General features: G+C 33.9%; 1 protein-coding gene and 1 pseudogene across 2 annotated transcripts in view; one reads left to right on the top strand and one right to left on the bottom strand.

Moving 5' to 3' along the window:
• Window positions 1–25062, top strand: part of LOC101965332 (amine sulfotransferase) — a 64182-nt gene that overhangs the window by 8491 nt on the left and 30629 nt on the right. The gene's annotated exons all lie outside the window — the stretch shown is intronic.
• LOC101965038 (amine sulfotransferase-like) overlaps window positions 1–25062 on the bottom strand; it is a 40241-nt pseudogene that overhangs the window by 4699 nt on the left and 10480 nt on the right. The window contains exons 3-8 of the transcript XR_013424923.1: window positions 17674–17818; window positions 13812–13967; window positions 11372–11580; window positions 7994–8119; window positions 7031–7125; window positions 4493–4679 (exon numbers count right to left, since the gene is read on the bottom strand). The product of XR_013424923.1 is annotated as an amine sulfotransferase-like (transcript). The remainder of the gene's footprint in view (window positions 1–4492; window positions 4680–7030; window positions 7126–7993; window positions 8120–11371; window positions 11581–13811; window positions 13968–17673; window positions 17819–25062) is intronic.

The raw sequence follows: 25062 nt of genomic DNA on the forward strand, positions 1-25062 counted from the left end.
CTTAAGTCATATGATCTGCTCAGATTGAGTCAGGAGGATATACACAACTTAAAGAGACCAATATCAATGCAGGAAATATAAGAAGCCATCAAAAGACTACCAACCAAGAAAAGCTCAGGACCGAATGAGTATACAGCAGAGTTTTACAAAACTTTTAAATAAGAACTAATACCAGTACTTCTCAAGCTATTTCAGGAAAAAGAAAAATAGGGAGTACTTCTAAATTCATTCTACAAGGCCCAAATCACCTTGATTCCTAAATCAGACAAAGACACTTCAAAGAAAGAAAACTACAGACCAATATCTCTAATGAACATAGATGCAAAAATCCTCAATAAAATTCTGGCAAATAGGATACAAAAACATATCAAAAAGATCGTGCATTATGATCAAGCAGGATTCATACCTGGGATGCAAGGCTGGTTCAATATACGGAAATCAATAAATGTAATTCACCACATCAATAGACTTAAAGACAAAAACCATATGATCATCTTGATAGATGCAGAAAAAGCATTTGAGAAAATACAGCATCGCTTTATGTTCAAAACACTAGAATAACTAGGGATAATAGGAACTTATGTCAATATTGTAAAAGCTATTTATGCTAAGCCTTGGGCAAGCATTATTCTAAATAGAGAAAAATTGAAGGCATTCCCTCTAAAATCTGGAACAAGACAGGGATGCCCTCTCTCACCACTTCTATTCAATAAATGTCTCGAAACACTGGCCAGAGAAATTAGATAAAAAAATTAAAGGCATAAATATAGGAAAAGATGAACTTAAATTAGTACTCTTTGCAGATGACATGATCCTATACCTAGATGACCCAAAAGGTTCTACTAGGAAACTTCTAGAACTAGTAAATGAATTCAGCAAAGTGGCAGGATATAAAATCAACATGCATAAATCAAAGGCATTCCTGTATATCAGTGACAAATCCTCTGAAATGGAAATGAGGGCAACCACTCCATTCACAATATCCTCAAAAAAAAAATAAAATACTTGGGAATCAACCTAACAAAAGAGGTGAAAGACCTATACAACAAAAACTACAGAACCCTAAAGAGAGAAACAGAAGACCTTAGAAGATGGAAAGATATACCTTATTCATGGATAGGAAGAATTAATATCATTAAAATGGCCATATTTCCAAAAGTACTCTATAGGTTTTATGCAATGCCAATCAAAATCCCAACGACATTCCTCGCAGAAATAGAAAAAGCAATCATGAAATTCATCTGGAAAAATAAAAGACCCAGAATAGCTAAAGCAATTCCAAGTAGGAAGAGTAAAACAAGTGGTATAGGGATACCAGATTTTAAACTACACTACAGAGAAATAGTAACAAAAACAGCATGGTACTGGTACCAAACCAGGCAGGTAGACCAATGGTACAGAATAGAGGATGAAGAGACCAATCCACAAAACTACAACTACCTTATATTAGAAAAAGGTGCTAAAAGCATGCAATGGAGAAAGGATAGTATCTTCAACAAATGGTGCTGGGAAAACAAGAAATACATATGCAACAAAATGAAATTGAATCCCTTTCTCTCACCATGAACAAAAGTTAACTCAAAATGGATCAAGGATCTAGGAATCAAACCAGAGACTCTGCGTCTAATAGAAGCAAAAGTTGGCCCTAATCTCCATCTCTTGGGGTCGGGCTCCAAACTCCTTAATAGGACACGTATAGCACAAGAATTAAAATCAAGAATCAACAAATGGGCCTTATTCAAACTAAAAAGTTTTTTTCTCAGCAAGAGAAATAATAAGTGAGGTAAATAGGGAGCCTACATCCTAGGAACAAATTTTTACCCCTCACACTTCAAATGGAGCTCTAATCTCCAGAGTATACAAAGAACTCAAAAAACTAAATAACAAGAAAACAAATAACCCAATCAACAAATGGGCTAAGCATCTGTGCAGACACTTCTCAGAGGAGGACATACAATCAATCAACAAATACACGAAAAAATGTTCACCATCTCTAGTGATCAGACAAATGCAAATTAAGACTATCCTAAGATACCATCTCACTCCAGTAAGAATGGCAGCCATTATGAAGTCAAACAATAACAAGTGCTGGTGAGGATGTGGGGAAAATGGTACACTTGCACATTGCTGGTGGGACTGCAAATTGGTGCAGCCAATTTGGAAAGCAGTATGGAGATTTCTTGGAAAGCTTGGAATGGAACCACCATTTGACCCAGCTATTCCTCTTCTTGGACTATACCCAAAAGACCTTAAAAGAGCATACTACAGGGACACAGCTACATCAATGTTCATAGCAGCACAATTCACAATAGCTAGACTGTGGAACCAACCTGGATGTCCTTCAATAGATGAATGGATAAAAAATGTGGCATTTATACACAATGGAATATTACTCAGCACTAAAAAATAACAAAATCATGGCATTTGCAGGGAAATGGATGGCATTAGAGCAGATTATGCTAAGTGAAGTTAGCCAATGCCTAAAAAAGAAGAATGTCTTCTTTGATATACGGGGACTGACTCAAAACAGAGTAGGGAGGAAGAGCATGAGAAGAAGATTACCACTAAACAGGGTAATGGGACAGAGATGGGAGGGAATGGGACGGAGAAGGGGAATTGCACAGAAGATGGAAGGAGGTCCTCATTGTTATACAAAATACATGTATGATGGTGTGAGAGGAAAGAAAAAAAAGAGAGAGAAATATGTCACAATAGATGGGGTAGAGAGAGGTGATGGGAGGGGAGGAGAGCGGAAGCGGGGATAGGAAGGGCATCAGTATACAACAGACACTAGTATGGCTATATGTATAAATGTGGCTGTATAACCAATGTAATCCTGCAATCTGTACACGTGGAAAAATGAGAATTCATACCCCATTTGAATCAAATGTATGATATGTCAAGATCATTGTATTGTCTTGAGCAATTAATAAAAAATTTTTAAATTTCAGTTATTGTATTTTTCAGCATTAAAAGCCTCTTTTGGTTCTAAAAAAATAATACATACAAACAACAATAAGTGTTGGGTGAGGATGTGGGGGAAAAGGCACACTTATACATTGCTGGTGGGACTGCAAATTGGTGTAGCAAATATGAAAAGCAGTTCAAAGATTCCTTGGAAAACTGGGAATGGAACCACTTTTTGCCCCAGTTATCCCACTCCTCAGTCTACACTCAAATGACTTAAAAACAGTATACTACAAGAACACAGCCTCATCAATATTTATAGCAGCACAATTGACAATAGCTAAACTTTGGAACCAACTGAGAAATGCCCTTCAGTAGATCAATGGATAAAGAAAACGTGGTATGTCTACACAATGGAATATTACTTAACAAAAAAAGAGAACAAAATCATGGCATTTGTAAGTAAATGGATGGAGTTGGAGAATGTAATGCTAGATGAAGTTAGCTAATCCCCCCCAAAACAAATGCTGAATGTTTTCTCTGATTTTAAGGAGGCTGATTCATAGTGGGGTTGGGAGAGGGAGCAAGGAAGGATTAAACAAATTCTAGATAGGGCAAAGGGGTGGGAAGGAAAGGGATAGGGCATGGGGGTAGGAAAGATGGTAGAATGAGATGGACATCATTATCCTAAGTATATGTATAAAGACATGAATGGTGTGAATATACTTTGTATACCACTCGAGGTATGAAAAATTGAGCTCTATATTTGTAATATGAACTGTAATGCATTCTGTTATCATATATAACAAATAAGTTAATTAATTTTAAAAATATAAAAACTAAATATCCAAGTTAATTTATATAAAATACTTAAATAATTACTTACAAATCAACATTTATCATAATATTGTTAAATTATGAATGTTACAAAATATGAATTAAAATAGAAGCCAAATTATGGTTTATAATGTTTTAAGTTAAATGTTTAAATTAAAAACTGTGAACTTAAAGAATATCAATTAAGAGGGAAATATATCCATTCTTAACAACTCCTGGCATATAATAGATTATACAAAAATGGAGATCTTAGTTATTTTTTGAAGTTATTAAATTCATAGCAGATAATACTATGAAGATATTGCACTACATTTTTGTGAGGAAGCACTCTGACTTTTAGGAAATAATATTTCAAACATCCTCTCCCTTAAGAAAATATGCACTAAGTTTACTTGGGATATTTAGGAGAAATAAAGGAAAAAAGGGTTATTGTTCTACTGGTTTAATATATTCATTGCTTTCACATAAGACAATAACAAGATTTAAAAAGAGTAGGTCATGTGACCTACAAGAAAAGAAGGAAATATTTGCTAAACAAGTTAAATTGTCAGGCTGCATACTAAAATACAGCTAGGTTCCCTGAAAAATACTCCAGGCCTACTTTCAGTTAGGATGCTTGATCTTCTCTGTTCTCAAATATCATTATCACTGGAAGAGACATATTGAAAGCACTGATTTTTTTCTCATAGGTTACAAAGACCCAAAAGAACTCTCAATATTTTTGCTACTATAAATCCCTGAGAATTACCTTTGCACAGGAAATTTCCCTCATCATTTCTAATTCCAAGTTTATATTTTACAATATCTTTATAGTTTGCTAGTGGATCACACTTCATGTTTTGAAATTCAGCCTGTCTCACAATAGAATCCAAATCTTCTTCACTCAGTGATTTTGCAAGAAAATCACAGATTTTAAGCACTGAACTTCTGAGGTCCTGGAAGAGTCATAGTTATGAAAGATTATTCAGTATTTGAAGGATACATGAGTTACATACAGGTAAACACACAACACAATCAAGAATAGGTGAAAAATTCTAACATGCAGGCACTGTCAATGACTTCTTAAATAGGAATCCTAAAGTTCAAGAAATAAAAGCAAAAATAGCCAAATGGTGTTGCATCAAATTAAAAAGCTTATGCACAGCAGTGGTAACAATTAGCAGCCTGAAGAGAGAGCCAACAGAAGGAGAGAATATCATTGGCAGCTACTCTTCTGACAGATAATTAAGATTCAGAAAATATAAAGAATTAAAAATAACACACACACTCACAAAGAACAATAACCCCCACCCAAACATCACATTCAATAAATCAGCAAATGAACCAAACAGACATTTCAAAAAGAAGTACAAATGGCCAACCATTACATAAAAAATGTTCAACATCTTTATCCCTTTATCAAAGCCACACTGAAATTCCATTTCACTCCAGTCAGAATGCACCAGTAACACAGGAGCCTGAGGAAGGAGGATCATAAGTTCAATGCCAGCCTCACCAACTTAGTGAGACCCTGTCCCAATATAAAAAAAATAATAATTTAAAGTGCAGAAATGTAACTCAGTGGTAGAGTACCCCTGGGTTTAATCCCTAGTACCAACAAAACCAAAACAAAAAAGCAAACAAAAAATCCCAATAAATGCTAGTAAGAATGTGAGAGGGGAAATGAACCCTTATGTACTGTTGGTGGGACTACAAATTGGTACAGAGATTATGAAAATCAGTATGGAAGTTCCTCAAAACACTAAAAATGGAATTACCATATGACCCAGCTTTACCATTCCTTTGAATTTATCCAGAAGCATTAAAGTTAGCATATAGTGATATGTTAGGGTCTGTAAACAAGTCAGGATGGCGCCTGGCATTTTGCAGAGGGAGTGGTTTGTGAAGTAACGCCAGCGAGCCATTAAGTATGGAGATTCCTTATTGGTTGACTGCTGTATCTAGTTTATGTTAATTAAGATAAGCTGTGTGGAATGTATATATACCCCTCCTGTCCTACAATAAATGGCTCCCACTCCTGCTGTATCAATGTACACAAGTTGCTTGTCATCCCCTGGTTATTTTGTTGCAGCCAGACTGTGGCAGTATACATGCATGTTCATGTTCATAGCAGCAAGAGTCACAATATTCAACATAGAAAAACAGCTATTCATTTTCATAGAATGAAAATACTATTCATTTTCATAGAAACCTCCCTATGCAAAACTGTTCTATATATTGAAAGAAAGCAATATATCCATCAGCATATAAATGAATAAAGAAAAAATGTGGCATATGTACAGAATGGAATACTATTCATTCTTCAAGAAAAAAATAACGTCATTTTCAGAAAAAATGAATAGAACTGGAGATCATCATTTTAAGCAAACTAAGCCAGACTCAGAAATAGAAGTATCACATTTTTTTTTCTGTCTTATGTGGGATTTAGAGGGAAAAAAGAAAGCATGAATGTAGAAGAGAAGAAGAAAGGAGTCAGGGAGTTGAGAAGAGAAATAAGGGAGCATACAGGGGAGTGTGGAATTGATCAAAATATGTTATATGTATACATGAACATGCTACACTGAAATCCATTATCAAAAAGTGCAGGAAATGTTACTCAGTGGTAGAGAAACCCTGGGTTCAATCCCCAGTAGCAACCAAACTAAATCAACCAACCAAACAAACAACCAAAAAAAAAAAATAAAAAAATAAAAATAAAATAAAGATCATGTGAAATAACTTTGAAAAGATAGTTAAAATGGTATATTTTAGTTATGGATATTTTACCACAATTAAAAAGTGCAATGGGGATAAAACCAAACTAGAAATACGATATGCAATAGCTGTTCATAAGAAAGATGGATTAATTCTATCAGATTTCAGACTTAAAATAGACCTAAGCTCATTAATTGAAATGGAGATATTAGTGAATAAATTTCCTAGAAAGTTAAGCCCAGATGAAAGAGAAATACAGAACTGGGAACTAGGGACAGGGGAAATAAAAACATCCAGAAAGATACATCATGGAAGGGCAAAACAGGGGTCAGATACCTTCATTGCCATATGTGGTGGATATAGCAAAGTGACTGGATAATGACTGTGGAGAGTGAGAACCCAGCCCTGAGGAAGACCTATTAATAAGGAATAGGCAGGAAATTAGGAACGCCACCCTCATCCCTGCAGTATTAAAAGCCTAAGGAATAGTTCGATATGAAAATGACTACAAGAATGTGTTTTGAAGAAACCAAGAGAAGAAAGGGCTTAGGAGAATATATACATATATTTTTAAATAGCCTTCTTATTTTACCTTCTTCATATCTTCATAGCACATGAACATAATATTGAAGTCATTTCTGTGTTCATACCAGCCTCTTATGTGATCAAACCAACAGTTTGCTTGCACTGTGGAAAAAAAGAAGTGAAAAAATAGATGAAGATGTTGCACTTATTGAACAGCAGACTATATTTTCTCCTCCTCCTCCTCCTCCTCCTTCTTCTGAATAACAATTGCTATTCAGAAATAAAAATTTCCTACCAACTGACATCTATATTACTGTTTTTAAATGGGTACTGTATTGGGAAACAATCATATGATTTTCATAGAAACCTCGCTATGCAAAACTGTTCTATATATTGAAAGAAAGCAATAATACAGAAATAAAACCAAGGGAGTCTAAGTTTGAAGATAAAATTTTAAGGTCAATTTCTTACCTGCTTCCTTCACTGAAAACATGTTTTCATTTTTTCCGTTCCTTAAGATCTCTGGATAATAACATTAGCCATCTACAATGATACAGAACCTGACCACAATCTTTAAAGGAGAGAGATCCTGATGCCACTCTCCACAAATCTCTTATGTATCCATCTTCCTCAGAAGTGGAGTGAAAATTCCATAGCTTCCTTGACAGCCTACCACAGGTCCATGACACAGCACAGAAACTCCTCCTGATTCTTAATAATTCAGGAATGTGTGACTCTACCTACATTTCTAGTTAGATGAAATTGCTAGAATATTCTTGCACCTCTTATTGTCTGGTTAAAATATTTCCTGAATAATAGGCTTCACAAATTTGACAACCCCAATGATCCTGGCAAGGATAGAAAAGCCATGTGTGGTTAAGTTGATGTACAATAGTAATTACTCACAAACATCCATGGTCTACAATTGTCCTTCCCTGGCTCTCTAAAACATGTTTCCTAAATTAGGGAATTTGGCCTTTGGCAGCATTGTTTCATAAACATGTTGCTTGATAAGTAAAGTCTTAGTTACCTTTTTCATCTAGAAACTTTTCCATGAAAATGTCAAGTGTATCTGAAGGTTCTAATTTGGCTAGCCAATTTGTAAAATAAAAAAAAGAGACCAAATATCTTTAGGATTTCTGTAGACATAAAGAACCTACAAGGAGAAGTACAAAATAATTTTAGCAATCCTTGGTTATTATTACAAATTTTTAACAGCTATATAATGTTTTATTACCATATTGAATCATAATTATTTTCATATAGTCTGCTAGTTTTGGAAATTTAGGTGGTTTCAAATTTATTCTTTTTGGTATTAATTCAATTCAATTCAAATAAATTAATACCATTATTTATATGATGGTTCACATGTGTGCAAGAATGTAAGACAAATTTCTAAAAAGTGGAATTAATTATTTATAAAGATGTTAAATATTTTAAATTAGTTTACATAGACTGTATTAATTGAACATCCTTGATATTATCTGATATTTGATGTGTAGCACTGGAAAAAGTGAAAATAGAAAATAAAGTTTAGACCTCTGTTTAAAAAAACACATTTAATCTCATAACTGAGTATAGACATGCAAATTAAAATTAGTTTGAGATTATAACTTTCATATTGATAAAAAATTAAAAGTCTGATATGTAAAATTACTAGGGATAAAATAAGAAACTAAGAACGCATCAATTACTGATATCAGTATGACTGGATACACATGCTTTCTTAACAATATATAGCCTCACCCCATAAAGTTGAACACCCTTGCATTGTGGCTTTGCAGTTCATTTCTTGGATGTATAATCTAGGGAAGCTGCTGCAGATGTGCCCAGGTTACACACTCAAGAACATTCTTAGCAGCATGTAGTTATAGCAGAATATTTGAGTAACCCAATTATTAAATGAAGAGAAAGTAGAGATCTGATAGAACTACCAACGCAACTTGTAAAACTATGCAGTAGTGAAAACAGCATTTAAAATCTAGAACAAAAGCATGTGGCAAATATCCCAGGGGGGCCGGGGAAACAAAATAGAACAAGGGATAAAATATTGTATTTTATTTTGAGACAGAGTCTCACTAAGTTGCTCATGGCCTCACTAAATTGCTGAGGCTGGCTTGTATTTGGGAACCTCCTATCTCAGCCTCCTGAGGCTCTGGAATTATAGGAGTGCACCACTGCACCCAGCTACACACAGAAGTTATCTCTTTTTCTTATGTAGTTGTGGAACACATCACATATGAAAAAAACTGATCCTATAATTGACAATAATAAGTCCCTAAAATTAGGACTGTGTACTGGGATTGAACTCAGGAGCACTCGGCCTCTGAGCCACATCCCAAGCCCTATTTTATATTTTATTTAGAGACAGGATCTCACTGAGTTGCTTAGCATCTCACTTTTTGCTGAGGCTGGCTTGAAACCCGCAATCTTCCTGCACCATGCCTGGCCCAAAATCAGAACTCTTAAAGTACCATTATCTGATGATAGATAATTATATAAACTCTCACAAATAAAAAAAAATTATCAAAAGAGCTGGAATCAATTAGAAAAATAAAGATGATATGACAGAGTATCTAAAGCATTAACAAAATTGTATCCATACCTACACTAAAAAGGATATGTATCCTTTTAAAATGTTCAAATTCAAAAATATACATTTGGAAGTAGATATACTAAATATTTAATTCAAGAAGTAGAAAGACAAATGCAAACAAAACATGAAAAGGATAATTAAAATGAAAGCATTAATAACAAAGTAGGTAATACTAAATTATGATTCATAAAAGAATTAACTTCTTCAGAGGATAGAAACTCTGTGAAATTGAAAACACCTTGTATTCTGAAAACTCTAAACAGGAGAGAATATAAAATTTTCATCATTCCAGAATAAATGAAATATGAAACCAAGAATTGGAGTAAATTGATAAGATGATGGGAAAATATGCTCTACTTTTCTCAGCCATTTAAGATCTACACAAAGTGGGTAAAATTACACTGAGAACAAGATAAGGTACATATGGAAGACATGGAAGTAGACTTGATAAAATAGAACCATAGAATGAAGATGGTCGAATGTTGGAATATTGTAATACTAGTTGGCTCAGAACTAATCCCTGTTTCTATTTAAAAATCATTGTGGTTTTAAAATATTTTTTAAGGTGGATGAGATAATTTGCATTATGAGTTAAAATATGTAAACCAATGAAGAATTATCACATATCAAACAGAAGTATCTATTTTTGAAATGAAGAATGGACAGTAGAAAGAGAGGAACAATAGAGATTTAGTATGTCAATATTTAGATTTCAAAATAGTGGAAATTTTTAAAGCAAATCTTTCAAGAAATTGTGTTAGATCAATTAGTAAAACTGTTGGATAAATATCATGCAATATTTATGTGCTTCATCATGTGTTATATGAAATATAACTTATAATCATAAATAAGAACAAAAAATGAAGTTAATTAGGTAAAATCTTGAGAGTATTTGCATAATCTTTGCAGTGGGAAAGTGTTTCCTTACTAAAGCACCAAAGCTACAAGTCATGAAACTAACTTTAACAGATCAGTTACATAAAATTAAAAGCTTTCAACAATTTTTAAATGTAGTTCATTGATTGGGAAAACACTGCCTTATGGAAATTGTTCCACAAAACAGTAAATAAGACTAATTAGAGAAAAATGGGCCAATGGATATTTAAAGGTTACTTAAAGTCCTATGAAAATATAAAAGGTAAACTCATTAAAATCAAAAGGTTTGCAATGTACTCAAGAACAAGTGGTTTTTATTCTAGTATATTCGTCATATTTGATGATTACCAATTTTAATATGCATATGAGGAGAAAAAGTATTCTTAAATGAGTTAAAATATGTAAACCAATGAAGAATTATCACATATCAAACAGAAGTATCTATTTTTGAAATGAAGAATGGACAGTATCAATTTACAGAGTAAATTGATACATTATAGAAGAAAAGGAGGTAATGACTGCCAACACTTAAAATAGTTGGCTATTTTAATCTGAAAATTCCATCTTTAGTGAAACATGGCACAAGAATAAAAACGTGAATCTTCATAAGAATGTTTATTAAAATATAATATACACATTTGTTGCAACTTACCTTGTTAATTAAATACACATTATGTACTGTGAACCATAAAATAAAATCCTATGAAACCATAAAAAAGAATTTTATGGCCAATGTAAAAGACATTTTGCAATAAACTATAGAATTATACTGCAAATTATATGTGCAATTGCTCAAGAGTATGCATATATTAATAACTTCATATAATGTGCAAGACAACATCCTAAGCATAGAATAATTATAACATTTCAAAGTATGTGGATAAAGGGATTTATTTTTTCTGTCCCCAAAATGGTTAATTAATCTGTATGACATACTTTAGCTTTTTTATTCTTCAGACCTTTGGGTACTAAATTATACTGCAAATGGGAAGTGAAGAAGCGAGAAGATGGTCTTTTGCTATGTTCCACATTGTGATTATTGTATTCAAGGAAGGGAGCTCTAAGGGTTGTTGTGATGTTTTCAGTTCTGTTACGATGTCCCTCAAAATAAATCAAGGATAGAATCTGCTGAGTCCAGATGGTTCCTGTAAAGATAAATCATCTTGTTTTCAAACCTGAAGGAGTTGAAATAATAAATATCAATAGTAATCTCATGCATCATGAAATCACTTGAGCTTTTTTTCTTTAAAACACTCCAAATATGCTAATGAGTTTGCCCAAATTTTTTTTTGTCTATATTAAAGTTAGTAAAGATAAAATCAAGTAGTCTTAGTTCCTTTCTCACTTAAGGAGTTGTGATTGTTCTGATTCTGTACAGTGATGACTTGGATTAATTCTTGATGTTCTCTTTGTTTCCTGTATTCCATGTAAGGTCTTTTTTTTATTATTAACTTGTAATAATTCTACCTATGGATGATGTAGGGTGTGATATTTCCACATACGTACAGAGACTGAGTTGATCACATCAGGGAAATTAGCACTTCCCACTCTGCCATTTCTTTCTGTTTAGATCCTTTGATTTCATTTATTCTAGATTTTCATAAAATAAATTATAATATTGAGTTCTGTTTTACTACATTTCATGGGTACTTTTGTCTTCGTTAGTATTTCTGTGCTCTTTAGTAAATAGCATTTAAGAATGCTTTTTCTCCTCACATGCATATTAAAAATGTTAATCATCAAATTGACTGCAACTTCTTTCTTAAAACTTTACCTTTTAGAAGTTTAGACAAATTAACAAAATTATAGCATGTTCAGTTTCTTCCCCCCTTTTTATTATCATTTAAGGCTATGAAATATTCTTATGTCATATTCCCAGGAAACCATGATAACCGACATTATAGGGAAAGAGAAGACCAAAAATTTCAATGTTCTTATTGATTCTTGGTTCTTTAATGAGTTCAATTCTGCTCACAGGCTATGAAGGGATTTGGGAAATTCATGGAAATGTCCTATTCCATTTCCAATTAGAATGGACCCAGATGTGGTCACATGTAATGGTACTAAGGTTTCCCCTTATTTATTAATGATTACTTTGAATTATTTATGAGTGGCATTGTGGACTTGAACACACAAATCCCACTGTTCTCAAGAGCAGGATAATAGTGCTTCTTATGAAGCAAAACACACAATTTTGAAAAATTGCTCATGCCAAGATATTTCAGGCTCCAAAGCTGATAACAATAAAAGTTATGGTGTCCTCTATGGCCCTACGTAAGTTTTCATCAACCACTACAATCTTGGCCCAGGATATCCAGAAGCACTTGGCAATTTGCTGGTGATTATTAAGTTCTTTAATAGCCATACCAATGGGTGATCTCATGAAACTGCTATTTTTATACTGTTCTATCTATGCCAAGTCTTATTATGGCTTGTGTGTCTGAACTCCAAAGGGGTATCTGAGCTAGAGTTAGAGTATCTATGAATACATACCATAAAGAAACGGAACTGATTCTTATCATTGAAATAAGCAATACCATCAATTATTGCTGTAATTATCAAGGTATTTGGTGTGACCACACACTAGGCAAACTATCATTCAACTCTTCCATCTCAACAAAATAATTCAAGAAGAACTCTGAAAGCACTGGGATCCATAAAGATTGGTGGAAGTCAATTTTCCAAAGGAAACCCATGCAAACAATAGGCTCATGCTGTTTACTGTACCATAAATGACAACATCCTTAGTATTTAACTTGTAACTCTCTTGTCATCTGTCAGCATATATGAAACTATGGCACGTTAACAAGTTAGCTTACATATAGAATACATTTTAGACCATTCTCAGATTGTGACAATGGAAGTCTTGAGTTCTAGAGTTTAGTGAGATAGAATGATTTCCTCAGTGCCCATCAAACTCTGTGAAATATTTAAGGAGATAGGCTGACTTGAAGTGTCTCACCAATCCATGTGTGACCAACTTTATTTTGTGTGATGTTCTGCGACAACCACATCATAAATAAGAAAACACTGTGTGTGAAATCTTAATATCTACAGTTTTATCTCTTAGTCTGTATTGACCACTGTAAAAGTACAAACCAAGCCCTCCATGTGTCACCCCCTGCTGAAGTAGAAGCCACCATTTAAAAATGTTCTTCAGTACCTTCTTTAGCCCAACTTCCTGCAGAAGTACATTTTTGCCTTTCTGACACAGGTATTTCTAACATAGTAGAGATCTAAATTTCACGTAACTTTTTTCTGATCCTTAATGAATATCCAAATGAAGGCTGCTGCTGATGTCTGGGAAATAGCACATTTATACACATATATACCAATCCAAAGCAAAGAATATCAGGAGGCCACTCCTTACACTTACCAGATTTTGGATATGTTATTATAAAGAAAGACATCATCATATCTAATTTCAAAATCTTCTATAGCTTCCAGTATTTCAATTTTAGCAAACTGACGTTGTAAATAGTGGCCTTTAAAGTTATATAAGTATGAATTCTTATTGTGCATGATTTTTCACCTACAAGTACAAACAAAATCCTCTTCAAGTTCTTAATATATTATAGGATTTTATTATTTTGTATACTTAGTGATAAATACATGCCAAGTACCAAGTACCATTTCAAATAGTTAATACATTTATATGTATTAACTCTCTTACTATGCTAAACACATCACATACGTTAAATTAATTAAAACTACATTAATCCAACATTGTATTTTATCATAATTATTTTAAAGATGAGAAAACAGAGATTATAAGAAGTTAGGTAGTTTTTCCTCAAACCTCCATGATTCTAAACAGAGATAAGAGGAAATCAAGGCACAGACAAGTCAAACAAATTATTCAAAGTTGTCCAGTTAGCAGTGCTGGGAAGATTGGTAACAGACATTTTGGCCATGCTTTTAATCCAAAATATCTTAGAATTATCTTTCATTTTTATTCCTTACATTTTTCATTATTACACAAATAAATTCATTAATGGATACACTTTTAGTTATGGTAATTTTTTATGTCTTCTGTACCTTGGGATTTGAGAAGCTGTTTTTAGTGAAAAAATAGAAGAAAATGCTTTTCCTAAGGGACACCAATTGGTTTTACTTCAGAAATATTACCTTAGTGTTACAAGATTCTGCATAGAAATTATGATAATTTCCAATAGAAGGTGTTTGAATTAGAAATCAGATACAAATTTAAATAATAAACTTAAAAACAACAGAAAGTGAACAATCTAAACAAAAAACATTTCAAAATTCAGATCAGCCAAGCAACTCTATTAGGTCTGCCTAAAAAATATTTATGGGATGTTAAATAAGTGAAAGAATCTCAGAAAAATGTAATAACTTAGAACCAGAATACATTATTTGAGAAGTAAATTACTAAACACTAAACCCAGAAATTAATTCCAGGGTAATCTTTAATATTTTCAAAGTACAAATCTTCCCTGGTAAAGAAAGAGGCTATAATCTGAGAATAAGTAAATTTTTAAAATATTGAGCCTGTTTCTTCTTTCTCATATGTATAGACTCACACAATATTTGTTAAACAATTTTCTGAGGGAGAATTTACACTGCATTATGTGGATAAATGGAGAAGCCCATAGTAGGAGGTATAAGTTGAGGAGAAAGGCAAAAGAGAAGTGTGAGTTGCTACCACATGCCTCCTACCAGCCCACAACATGGTCACACACATACCCTGAAATGCCACCAAGGGTTCCAGAAACTCTGGGTGGTGAGAAAGAGTATCAGGCAGCTTCTGAAAACATTTCAAATGAATTTTTTCTTATTTATTACATTTAGTCACTAAACTTTCAGTCTAAAGGTAAAGAGAATTTTAAGAGCCATGGTATCAGGGAAGCCATCGAGAGAGCACGTGAGGAGGTGCCCACTGGCTCCTCAGTATTGTTTGCATGGCTTTGATGCCTGTGGGAGAAGGCGATTGTGTAAGCAGGAAGCCTGTCTGTGTCTCCTTATTCCTTCATGGAAGTCCCAAAGAAAAGGGTTGGGGAGGTGTTCATAGATAAGTAGGGAGAAAAGGAGGTAAATACATATCGTAATCTCTCATTCAAAAGAGGTGAGAATTGATAGTGTCTCTGAATCTATCCTGTGAATACTCACTGTTGAGATCAGCTGCTGAAGGAAAACCAGCTCTCACAAAATTTTCAGGATGACAGGATCTGCTGTGTCACTGAGGAATAAATAGTCCCTATGGAGTTTGTTTTGGTCAATGAGTACTGTCCTAGAAACTATTTGGGTAGGTCAGCTTGTGTAAACTGGATAAGATTTTGTTGATGCTGGGAAAAGCATATCAGGTTATCCCAGGTTCTTTTAAGGGATCAAACGTTTTAGAGAGACTAAAAAAAACTTCAGGAGAAGAGTGGGCACATTTACTTCATTACAGCAATTATGAAAAAAAAAAACACAAGGATTCTAATTGAAATATACAAGGATAGCTTCCTTGTATCTGAATGATGGTAAGTCAAATCTTTCAGCCTATCTCAGGAGATGGTGATTATTCTTCAGTTCCCTTCTTGCACTCTCCTATCATCTACCCTAAACTCACCCAGTTGTTTCTTCTATTGTTTAACTGGTACCTACAGAAGGTTATAGGTGTTATATAAACTCATGAAGAACACAAATTCCTTTTCCAGTGCACACTGGGTTGCCCTTTCTAATTCATGCCCCTACAATACTGTTACTTTTTTTTAATGGCAGATGTTACCTTTTTGTTTTCCACAATAATTGTTTTTTCATCTCAGATCTATTCTAACATCTCCCATGGAATCTATTTTTTAATGTATATTTTTTAGCTATTGATAGACCTTTATTTTATTTATTTATATGTGGTTCTAAGAATCGAACCCAGTGGCTCACACATGCCAGACAAGTGTGCTACCACTGAGCCACAGTCCCAACCCTCCCATGGAATCTTAACTCATTCCTCAGTCTTCTATTGCTCATATAAGCTGCTCTTAGATAATAATTCTCTAATGATTCTCAGGTTCCCAGTAAATGCAGAATCTTATCCCAGGGGAGATATCTAATCTTTTCAAACCTTCCCTGGCTAGGGTGTAATCTGAGACTAATTTCAGTTTATAAATATTAAACCTGTCTCTTATTTCACATAACATTTATCTAGAACTAAGGCTACGTTTGTAAAACAGTTCATTTTCAGAGGACAGCAAATTGTGAAGAGTAGAAATCAACGGAATAGACTATGGATTAAAATGAAGGTTTTTAGATTTTATAATACAATTTTCCATAGAAATTTGTGGCCTTTTGAGGTTCTTGAACTCTTTTGCCTTCCTCTCTTCCCTCTTTTTCTCCCCTGACTCCACATAGTTATCTGCTGTGAAACATCTAGACCAGTAAGTGTAACAGCCAAGTGAATAAGACAGCTGCTTTCATGAGCAGAGAGCATTTTGATTTCCTTCTTCCCAGCTACACAGTGTTATGTGCATCCAGCAAGTAAGAGGGACTGAGAGGAACGCAGAGCATTGGCTGATTGCAGAGGTGGGGCAGGAAAGGACAGAGGAGCAGCTTGAGACATCTTGTACCACAGTATGAAGATTTATGCAAAGAATTCTGGACACAGATCAAAAGGGCACCAGAGCCAACTTGTAGGTATCACATCTGACCACTTCAGGAACAATTTGAATTTTGCAATATAAAATCATAGAGAAGATCACAACTTTTTGAATAAAATAAAAAACTATGAGTCTCTCCCAAGGGTAGACAACTGTTATTGACAGGAGCAGACAGAGTTTTAGGATTTGTAGGCCAAATGGCAAGAATGAAGACGACATGCAGTTGTTTTTAGGAAGAAAGAAAAATATGCCTAAGCTTTTATTCTTAATTATTTTTTCAATAATTTAAAATTGGAAAACTATTCTTAACTCACAGATCATACAAAAGTAGATTATTGGCTGTATTTGTGTCCCATAGATAGACTGAAAGCCCCAGTCATAACTGATGTGAATGCATGCAGAATTAAATGAATAAGAAGGGAAATACCTATTTGGACTGGAATATCATGAAGTAAGTATAGAAGAAATGATTGGAAAAGAAGTTTGAATGAAGAAGAGGATCTTCTTTAAACATTTTAAAGTATATTTCCCCAAATTATTAATTTCTTAGTAATAAAATTTACCATGTAAAACTCTGGCACACACCACCTTAGCCAACATTTGAAAGCTAACACCGTGAATATTGCTGTTTATACCAACCTGACATTTCTCCTATTATGATCATCAAAGACATATAACTTCAGTCTGTTTTCTCAAAAAGTTCAACCTCATTTTATCATTAGTAAACATCAGAAGAAATAAATTTGTACAACATATGGCATGTATTATTCAAAAATGCTGTAGTCTGGTAAAATGAAGAAAGGAGAGAAATTATTTCAGATTAGACACAAAAAAGATAGAGTACATGATGCTGAATTTGATCATGTCACAGAAAACAAAAAAGTCTATATAAGACATTATTGTTACAATGGGAAAAATTTGAATATGTATTGGTGGTTTATATAATACTACTGTATTATTGTTTCATTTCCTTATCTTATAATTTTATTTAAATAACTTATTTAAGTAACTTTATTGTGCTTATTTTAGTGTCTTATATCTTAGGAAATTCACATGCAAGTAATTACTAATAGAGGGGAATGATTTCACAGTCTCAAGCATTTTTCATATATATGAAAGTTGAAAAAGAGAGGTAGGTACAAAGAGAATATTGAAGAAAATGGAGCAAATATTTTTTAAATGGTGATTATGGGAAAGAGTACCCATGAATTTGTGGTTCTATCCATATAATTTTTTAAGTTTGAAATTACATGAAAATGAATAATTTCTCCCTTTTTAATGGAACTGTTTACTTTGTTCCATAATATATTGAACACACACACACACACACACACACATATAAACTTGCTTTTGATTTTTACAACACTCTTGTTTTATAAAATAATATTTAAGCAGCTGTCTTAAAATCCTAAAATAAGGTGTGGTATGATTTGTGTACACATATATTTAGAAAAAACATGGTTTTATATATATATATATGTTTTTGTGTATGTGTGTTTGTATTGTCACATTTAAAAATACTTATTTAAACATGGTTATATACATAGTGTAAATAAAAGTCAATATATTAACAAACACAGAGTAAGATGTAGCATAAATAAAAGGAAAACATGACTAAGTGCTCATGCACAGCCTACAGTTAAAGATTTAGTGTTGTCAGATACTTGCCCCTACTTACAATAATTAATTTGGAATTTAAAATAATGAGAACATAAATAATTCCACAAAAGAAAGACAGAAAAATGAATAAGCAGAATATTAAGTGTAGTAGGAAAACATTTGTGAAAATGTAGGAAAAAAACTTAACTGAGGTCAGGATTTACTTGTAAGGCAACTTCACAACTTGCAAGTTAGAGAAATTGAGAGCACTTGCTGTTCCTACAAATGATCTGCTCCAGTTGATATTATTATTCCATTGTCAAAGTAAACACAATGCCTTTTAAAATCTTCATCTTTTTGATGTAGGATTGTAAGAGTCCTTCTTTGGCATTTGGAAAACTACTCTCTCTTGATTCTTCTCAGCCCTCTAGACGTATTTCTTCTTAGCCTCTTTTCTTGCTTCTTTTTCTTAATTGAGCCCTGAGTCTTATTGTCCCCAATTTTCTTTTCAGTCCTCTTATCACTCAGTGCTTTTTTCTTGTAAGAGTTCTCCCACAACAACTCAAGTAATTTCTTGCTATTTGAAGTTTAAATAATATTTCCTGGCTTTCTTATTGTTCATTTTTCCCAAGAATTTTATTTCTTATACTCTTCATCTTGGTAAACTCTTATTTATCTTTTGTGTTCCAATGAAATATTGCCTATACTAAAAACCTTTCCCTGGCCAAGCCAGAGCAGAGGAGGAAGCCCAGCCCTGCCCAGCATGCTAGTCTGGAGGAAGCCCATCAACCCTTAAAACCCATCGAAGGGGGTGTGGCTACCAGGACGGTTCTGTAGCTGATCCAGGTACCCAATTTCCAACTCCCCCATCCTTAGCTGCAATAACTCAGAATATTTCCCACAAGCTTTTGGGGGTTGTAGCTATCAATGCAAAACAACAACTGTACAGGCAACTGGTTTCCACCTCAGAGACTAGAGTAGGGAAGATACAGGTAGAAGCTCATGTCCTTTCACACTGGCTATATCCACCACCCTGAACACAGAGACTCAAGCTAGGAATAGACAATGCCACCTACTGGAAGCAAGGAAAACAGTGTTCTGAGAGACTTTTTTTCTCTTTCTCTCTTTTCTTCTCTCTATTTCACAACCTCAACATATGTGAAACCAAGAACTGTGCATGAACAACCGAATCACCAAAATAATATAATATAGAGGAATTGCATATACCCCACCTTCCCCCCGTTTTTTTCTTTATTTCTATCTTACTTTCTTTTTCCTCTCTTATTTCTCTTTTCTTCCTTGTTATTTTTTTCTTTTCTTCATTTGTATTCCCTCTAGCCCACTTTCGACCTCCTAACTTTTGCTATCTATACATAGGGTAACTATCTAAATACTGATAGGAGGTTGAGTCTATACATTCTTCCATAAATTATCAGTCTGTTGGTTAGAGTTCTCCAAAGTTGCTAAGTTAGTTTAACCTCATACCCTCACTCCTTTCCCTCTAAGTATAACATCCTTCGTCTGAAAGTAAGTTTTCTATATGTCACCAGATATGGTGTGCCTTTTATGAAACTAATGACTATATTCTTAAATAATAATTAAAACCAATATCTGTAGACTTAGAATCTAACTATAAATGTATTTATAATAAAAACTTGTGCTTAGATGATGTACTGTTGATATTGGGAACAGTTAACATTGTCTTTCTCTGCAAAAGAGGGATTTTGGAGCTATACAAGAACAATATAAATATATAAGGGGAAAACCATTAACACAACAGTTTCACAAAGCTAGAAGGAAACATGAGAAGTATGAAAAGACAAGGAAAGAAAGGACCACAAACAATACAGGTCAATTCAACATTAGATGAGATAATATCTGCAGCTGATGGAATGTCAGATAAAGAGTTCAGGATATACATGCTTCAGATGATCTGGAGTCTCAAGGAAGACATTATACAGCAAATTCAGACAATGAAAGATCACTTTGACAATGAATTACATAAACAGATCCAAGAAGCAAAAGATCAACTCTATAGGGAGACAGAGTATATATTTAAAAAAATAAGAGAAATCCTGGAAATGCAGGAAACAATAAACCAAATTAAAAGCTCAAATGAGAGTATTACCAGCAGAATAGAACACTTAGAAGATAGAACTTCAGACAATGAAGACCAAGTTTTTCAACTTGAAAAGAACATAGCTCAGCGAGAATGTTAAGAAATCATGAGCAGAACATCCAAGAATTATGGGATAATATAAAGAAACCAAACTTAAGAGTTCATGGGATACAAGAGGGTATAGAGGTCCAAACAAAAGGAATGAGCAATCTATTCAATGAAATAATACTAGAAAACTTCCCAGACTTAAAGAATGAAAATGAAATTCAAATACTAGAAGCCTACAGGACACCGAATGTACAAAATCATAAGAGATCCACACCAAGACACATAATAATGAAGATGACCAACATACAGAATAAGGAGAGAATCTTAAAAGCCACAAGAAAGAGGAAGCAGATTACATTTAGGGGTAAACCAATCAGGATAATGGCTGATCTTTCAACACAGACTCTGAAAGCTAGAAGATCCTGGAATAACATATTTCAAACACTGAAAGAAAAAGGGTTCCGACCAAGAATTATGTATCCAGTGAAATTAAGCTTCAGGACTGAAGATGAAATAAAAATCTTCCACGATAAACAAAAGTTAAAAGAATTTGCAGCTAGAAAACCAGCTCTTCAAAACATCCTTGGCAAAACATTACAGGAAGAGGAAATGAAAAATAACAATGAAAATCAACAGCAGGAGGTAGTACAGTAAAGGAAAAACTAATCATAGAGAAAAAACAAATCATGTTAAGTAATATACATAATCAAATATGGCTCGAAGTACAATAGTAACCCTAAATGTTAATGGCTTAAATGCTCCAATCAAAAGACATAGGCTAGTAGAATGGAATAAAAAAAAGATTCAACAATATGCTGCCTACAGGAGACTCATCTGATAGGAAAAGACATACACAGACTGAAGGTGAAAGGTTGGGAAAAATCATACCACTCATATGGACCCCGGAAGCTAGCAGGAGTGTCCATACTTGCATCAAATAAATTAGACTTCAAGCCAAAGTTAATCAAAAGGGATAAAAAAGGACACTACATACTGCTCAAGGGAACCATACAACAACAAGACTTAACAATCATTAATATATATGCCCCAAACAATGGTGCAGCCACGTTCATCAAAAAAACTCTTCTCAAGTTCAAGAGTCAAATAGACCACAACACAATAATCATGGGAGATTTGAATGCACCTCTCTCACCAGTTGACAGATCTTCCAAACAAAAGTTGAATAAAGAAATCATAGAGCTCAATAATAAAATTAATAACTTAGACTTAATTGATATATACAGAATATACCACCCAACATCAAGCAGATACACTTTCTTCTCCGCAGCACATGAATCCTTCTCAAAAATAGACCATATATTATGTCACAGGGCAAATCTTAGCAATTACAAAGGAGTAGAGATACTACCATGCATTTTATCTGATCATAATAGAATGAAATTGGAAATCAATAATAAAATAAGAAAGAAAAAATCCTACATCACATGGAGAATAAACAATATGCTACTGAATGAACAAAAGGGTTACAGAAGACATCAAAGAGGAAATTAAAAAATTCTTAGAGGTAAATGAAAACTCAGACACAACATATCGAAATCTCTGGGACACTATGAAAGCAGTAATAAGAGGAAAATCCATTTCATGGAGTTCATTCCTTAAAAGAAGGAAAAGCCAACAAATAAATGACCTCATACTACATCTCGAAGCCTTAAAAAAAGAACAAATCAGCAGCAAATACAGTAGAAGGCAAGAAATAATTAAAATCAGAGCTGAAATCATGAAATCGAAACAAAAGAAACAATTGAAAAAATTGACAAAACTCAAAGTTGGTTCTTTGAAAAAATATGTAAGATTGATAGATCACTAGCCACGCTAACAAAGAGAAGAGAGAGAACCCAAATTACTAGCTTACGGGATGAAAAAAGGCAACATCATAACAGACAATTCAGAAATACAGAAGATAATTAGAAATTATTTTGAAACCGTATGCTCTAATAAAACAGAGGATAGTGAAGGCATCGATAAATTCCTTAAGGCATATGAGTTACCCAGACTGAGTCAGGATGTTATAAACAACCTAAACAGACCAGTATCAAGTGAGGAAATAAAAGAAGCCATCAAAAGACTACCAACCAAGAATAGCCCAGGACCAGATGGGTATACAGCAGAGTTTTACAAGAACTTTAAAGAAGAACTAATACCAATACTCTACAATCTATTTCAGGAGATATAAAAAGAGGGAGTACTTCCAAATTCATTCTATGAGGCCAATATCACCCTGATTCCCAAACCAGATAAAGACATCTCAAAGAAAGAAAACTACAGACCAATATCCCTAATGAATTTAGATGTAAAAATCCTCAATAAAATTCTGGCAAATAGGATACATAAACATATCAAAAAGATTGTGCACCATGACCAAGTGGGATTCATCCCTGGGATGCAAGGCTGGTTCAATTTATGGAAATCAATAAATGTAATTCACCACATCAATAGACTGAAAGATAGGAACCATATGATCATCTTGATAGATGCTGAAAAAGCATTCGACAAAATACAGCATCCCTTTATGTTAAAAACTCTAGAAAAATTAGGGATAATAGGAAATTACCTCAAAATGGTAAAAGCTATATACGCTAAGCCTCAGGCCAGCATAATTCTAATTGGAGAAAAATTGAAGGCATTTCCTTTAAAATCTGGAACAAGACAGGGATGTCCTCTCTCACCACTTCTATTCAACATAGTTCTTGAAACACTAGCCAGAGCAATTAGACAGACGAAAGAAATTAAATGCATAAATATAGGAAAAGAAGGACTTTAATTAGCACTATTTGCCAATAACATGATCCTATACCTAGCAGACCCAAGAAATTCAACCAAGAAACTTCTAGAACTAGTAAATGAATTCAGCAATGTGGCCGGATATAAAATCAATACCAATAAATCAAAGGCATTCCTGTATATCAGTGACAAACTCTCTGAAATGGAAATGAGGACAACTACTCCATTCACAATATCCTCAAAAAAAATTAAATACCTGGGAATCAACAAAAGGGGTGAAAGAGCTATACAATGAAAACTACAGAACCCTAAAGAAATAAATAGAAGAAGACCTGAGAAGATGGAAGGATTTACCTTGCTCATGGATTGGTAGAATTAATATTATTAAGATGGCCATACTACCAAAAGCACTTTACAGATTCAATGCAATTCCCATCAAAATCCCAATGACATTCCTTGCAGAAATAGAAAAAGCAATCATGAACTTCATCTGGAAAAATAAGAGACCCAGAATAGCTAAAGTAATTCTAAGCAGAAAGAGTGAAATTGGTGGTATCGCGATTCCAGTTTTTAAACTATACTATAGAGCAATAGTAACAAAAACAGCATGGTACTGGCATCAAAACAGGCTGGTAGACCAATGGTACAAATAGAGGACACAGAGACAAATCCCCCAAATTACAACTACCTTATATTAGACAAAGGAGCTAAAAGCATGCAATGGAGAAAGGATAGCATCTTCAAGAAATGGTTCTGGGAGAACTGGAAATCCATACACAACAAAATGAAATTGAATCCCTTTCTCTCACCATGCACAAAAGTCAACTCAAAATGGATCAAGGAGTTAGGAATCAAACCAGAGACTCTGCGTCTAATAGAACATAAAGTTGGTCCTAATCTTCATCACATGGGGGCAGGCCCCAAATTTCTTAATAAGACACTTATAGCACAAGAGTTAAAACCAAGAATCAACAAGTAGGACAAATTCAAACTAAATAGTTTTTTCTCAGCAAGAGAAATAATATGTGAGGTGAATAGGGAGCCTACATCCTGGGAACAAATTTTTACCCCTCAGACATCAGATAGAGCTGTAATCTCTAGAGTATACAAAGAACTCAAATCGTTAAACAACAAAAAAGCAAATAACCCAATCAACAAATGGGCCAAGGACTTGAACAGAAACTTCTCAGAAGAGGATATACAATCAATTAACAAATACATGAAAAAATGCTTACCATCTCTAGCAATCAGAGAAATGCAAATTAAAACTACTCTAAGATACCATCTCACTCCAATAAGAATGGCAGCCATTATGAAGTCAAACAACAATAAGTGCTGGCAAGGATGTGGGGGAAAAAGATACACTCATACATTGCTGGTGGGACTGTAAATTGGTGCAGCCAATTTGGAAAGCAGTATGGAGATTCCTTGGAAAGCTGGGAATGGAATCACCATTTGACCCAGCTATTCCCCTTCTCGGACTATACCCAAAAGACCTAAGAAGAGCATACTACAGGGAC

Source organism: Ictidomys tridecemlineatus, chromosome 8 (assembly GCF_052094955.1).
Source record: "Ictidomys tridecemlineatus isolate mIctTri1 chromosome 8, mIctTri1.hap1, whole genome shotgun sequence".
Classification (NCBI taxonomy): domain Eukaryota; kingdom Metazoa; phylum Chordata; class Mammalia; order Rodentia; family Sciuridae; genus Ictidomys; species Ictidomys tridecemlineatus.